Source organism: Bison bison, unplaced genomic scaffold (assembly GCF_000754665.1).
Source record: "Bison bison bison isolate TAMUID 2011002044 unplaced genomic scaffold, Bison_UMD1.0 scf7180017864203, whole genome shotgun sequence".
In the NCBI taxonomy this organism is placed as follows: domain Eukaryota; kingdom Metazoa; phylum Chordata; class Mammalia; order Artiodactyla; family Bovidae; genus Bison; species Bison bison.
The window spans coordinates 3,386,702-3,391,035 of NW_011494775.1; the positions used below are offsets into that span (position 1 = coordinate 3,386,702).

Genomic DNA, 4,334 nt, shown 5'->3' on the forward strand with positions numbered 1-4,334 from the left:
GCTATGATCTCAGTTTTCTGAATGTTGAGCTTTAAGCCAACTTTTTCACTCTCCTCTTTCACTTTCATCAAGAGGCTTTTTAGTTCCTCTTCACTTTCTGCCATAAGGATGGTGTCATCTGCATATGGTTATTGATATTTCTCCCAGCAATCTTGATTCCAGCTTGTGCTTAAGGAAGCAATAAAACCTAAAGCAATTTTTTTACTCTTAAGGGACTTCCCCGCTGGTCCCAGTGGTTAGGACTACACACGATGGAGGGGGCCCGGGTTCCATCCCTGGTCAGGGAACTAGATCCCACATTTTGCAATTAAGACCTGGTGCAGCAGCCAAATAAATAAATAAAAACAAATATTGATAATAATGTGCTAAGGTAACATCTTCCCAGCTTCCTCCACACCAGGCCATGACAATTCATGACACCAGAAGGCAGCATAGAGCCAGCAAGCCTCCGCCAAGGGCTCTCCAAGTTCCCGGGGGGCTGTGTGAGACAGGGACAATAGAACTGGTACAGTCCTTACTTACTCTGAGCCAGACTCTGTGGTGAGACCCTTGCAGCCTTATCCCATGCAATCCTGGTAACCACCACAGCAGGGCGGAGGGGGAGTCTGTCCTTTAGCTCCACTTTACAGATGAGGAAACGGAGGCTTAGCAAGGTGAATACAGATTGCCCAAGTTCACAAAGCTAGTAGACAGTAGACGGAGAATTTAAACCCTTGTGTCGGGCTCCAGAATAGGCTTCTGCCCCAAGAGGACACGCTGTCTTAGAGCTCCTGCCGACCTCAGCCCACGAGACTATACTGTGCCCTCACCCAGGCCTCACCTACTGTTGACTAAGTAGAGATTCATCGTCCACTGAGCTTGGGCCACATGGCCAAGCAGCACAGCCCCATGCGCTTCGGGTGTGCCTCATTTTGTCTTTCAGAAACAGAATACGACAGCCACATGCTCCCCTAGGGCTTCTCCCACTCATCCGACAAAGCAAAGTGAGCCCCACAGCTGTGGAATCGCTGCTCTGCCCCACCTCTGATAGACACAAATTCAGTCTAAGTAGAAGTGGTCACAGATTTTTCCCACCACCACCAGGCAGCACAGCAGTAAAGAATCCACCTGCCAATGCAGGAGACACAGGAGACTCCGGTTCGATCCCTGGGTTAGGAATATCCCCTGGAGGAGGAAATGGCAATCCACTCCCATATTCTTGCCCAGGAAATTCCATGGATGGAGGAGTCACAAAGAGTGTCAGACATGACAGAAGACACAGGTACCAAATACGTGGAATAAGCAAAATGACTCTGATATCAAATTCAACTCAATGTTTTGGTCAGAAACAAGTTGAAACCATCAAGATGTTGACTTAAAAAATTAATTCAGAACTGGATTTAAAATAAACAGCCTGTTTCACAATGAAGAGAGCTGATATTCTGGGAACAGTAGTAGGATGTCTAATTAGATGCAGATGAGACACTCATCTAATATGCAAGGATATTCCCCCAGGAGCAAAAGGGAAGGTGAAGCAACAGGCTCTTTCTTTCAACCCATTGTGTCTTTGAAAGCAGCCCTCGCACAGGAATCATTTCTACATTACAAAGGCTTTTGTCTTCTGGAAATAATGGCCCGAAAAGACAGACAAGAGTTAAGTATTTGCATTAGTAAAGCCAAAAAGTATTATAAACCAAGAAAATGATGACAGAAAGAATATCCCTCAATTCCTTTACAGCTGCTAAGATACCAGCCTGGCTGATTCCCATACTCTGCAGAGCAATAAAGTTTAATAAAAATAATAACCACCACCACCACCAATACTTGAGTGCTTTCTCAACAAACTCTATGTTAGTTAGTCCATTCTACAGATGAAGAGTTTCAGGCAAAGAGAAACTGAGTAACTTGGCCAAAGTCACAGAGTGGCCAAGTAGTCTTACGCTTAGATCCTCAGTCATGTCTAACTCTTTGGGATCCCATGGACTGTAGCCCACCAGGCTCCTCTGTCTGTGGGGACTCTCCAGGCAAGAATACTGGAGTGCGTTGCCATGCCTTTTTCCAGGGGCTCTTCCCAACCCAGGGATCAAACCCAGGTCTTCTGCATTGCAGGTGGATTCTTTACCATCTTAGCCATCAGGGAAGCCTGAAGATGGCAGTACTGGGGATTGAACCCAGGGTCTCATGCATGCTAAGCATGTGCTCTACCGCTGAGCTATACCGCCAGGTCTAGGCAAGTGGTCTTGAGCACAGTTAGATCTTGGTTTGGACACTCCTAGTAGGTTGACCCTATGTCCTGGTTTCCTGAGATAATCCAGGTCTAGGACAGTCATCCCAGTATAATTATGAAGAGGGTTCCCTTCCATGCTCTTAAAAGAGTTCTAGTGTGGTTGATAAATTATATGATCCTCCCACTTTCAGGGCCTAGTGGGGGAGTACATAGGGTTTGGGATTGTGCGATGTCTAAGAAATGATTTCTCTCCTTGGACAACCTGAGTGAGTATGGGCCTTTGGGAAGTAATAGTGACCCTTAAACCCCACAAAGCACTTTAGAGAATCTTCCTGGGCCATCTTCTGGCTTCCCTGTTTCACTCTGGCCTCCCTCTTTTGCCAGACAAAGATTGGAGTGGATGCCCATAGATTGTTTACTGGAGGAGTCCCATCTGTTGAATAAAGACCCAAATCAAAATCCTTGTCCCCCTCTCTGTGTGTCTGTCCACATGGTATTCCCCAGACAATGAGAGTATCAGATTCTGGTTTCAGGAGAACAAAAGTCAGTTAAGCAGCTGTATTTCCCAGAGGACTGAGGAATAGCTTTCCTTGACAATTAAGTTGGCATGTCCTGTAAGGGAGGGATTAGCTACTTCAGAGAAGTAGTAACGGGATATGGGTCTTTGACATCTTATTCCCCCAGTGAGCCTGGGGAGGGCTGATGCGCATCAGGAAGCTTGGGGAAAACTATGGAGTCCCAAACTTCTTCCCCTCACGGCAGTCCCAAACAACATATGACCCCTTTGAATGCTAGCTGTGGGCAAGTCTGAAGTATTTTCCCACCATAAGGCTATTGACTCACTCCCTTCCCTGAACCTGGGAGGAGCTGGGGTGGGAGAGAGGACAGAATCCCAAGACACAGGTCATGCTGGAGCCTCAGGCTCACCAAGCCACCTGGAGCCTAGGCAGCTCTGGGGATGGGGGGCAAAGAGGAAGGGTCACCTGGGCACTTAAGGTTTATTGACTGTTGTCCTCTCCATGTTCAGTCCTTGGGCTGGCTTCCTGTTCTGAGGTTTCAGGATATGACCTCCTGCCACTCTATCTGAGCTGACTCACCTCAGATGCTAAGGGATTTTCTGCACTTCCCTCCAAATGTACTGAAAGTATCCCTCATCGGATAGATACACAGAAGACACCCAGGCCCCAGCCCAGTGTTTATGCCCCATGTCTGCAGAGCTGAGAATGCAGGCTTCTCTCCTGCAACCATGAGCAAGTTACTTTATTTCTCCCAACCCCTTAATTTCTCCCAGTCTCAACTTTACAGGGTTACCATGAGAACGGAATGAGATGAAAGTCTCAACACAGAAAGTAAGCAGTCGCTACATGGTAGCTATTATTATCATCCTGCCTTTAAAATTTCCAAGGGACGGAGAAGGAAACGGCAACCCACTCCAGTATTCATGCCTGGAAAATCCCATGGACCGAGGACCCTGGTGGGCTACCATCCATGGGGTCGCAAAGAGTCAGACATGACTGAGCGACTTCTGTGTTTTTGAAGCTCAAAGGGATATGGGTCACTGAAAAGGATATAAACCAGGGCAGAATTTCTTAAAGAAGTAACAGATTAGTTAGTTACAACATCAAGATAAATGGAATTGAAACAGAGATGCTACCAAGAGAGTTGGGCAGTACTGCTTAAATAATGCTCAAGAGTTTCTATTCTTAAATTGTTTCCTCTTGAGAGAAGATGAGCAGCCCTGGGCCCACTCAGCTCTGCCTTTTCTGTTCCCCACTTGGGTTATGTGTTGTCACTTTCAGAATTGCACTTTTTTCACCTTGTCATAGTAGCTGCCAAAGTGTGTTTTTATAAACATGGGGTTCTAGAGTGCTGGCTTCCTGGGGCAGAGGAGAGAAAGAAATGCGTGTTGTACAAAATCAGTACGTTCATATGTTTAATAAAATAGTTGTATTATTGAAAAAAAAAAATTTCCAAGGGAACACTGTGGTTTTCTACCCTATGTGGACCTACTTGGATTAACATCATATCTATTAGACATAAAAAGGCCAAACTTGGGGCACATATCTATCCAGGGAACCTGAACATTCTGAGAATTTGATCAAATTTCCATACCTCAGTTTCATCACTT

At 46.0% G+C, this 4,334-nt stretch overlaps 1 non-coding gene across 1 annotated transcript; it reads right to left on the reverse strand.

Annotated features, from left to right (window-relative positions):
• Nucleotides 1-2,129: 2,129 nt before the first annotated feature.
• Nucleotides 2,130-2,201, reverse strand: TRNAA-AGC. The gene has a single exon. It is a non-coding gene; the product is annotated as a tRNA-Ala (tRNA).
• Nucleotides 2,202-4,334: the final 2,133 nt, after the last annotated feature.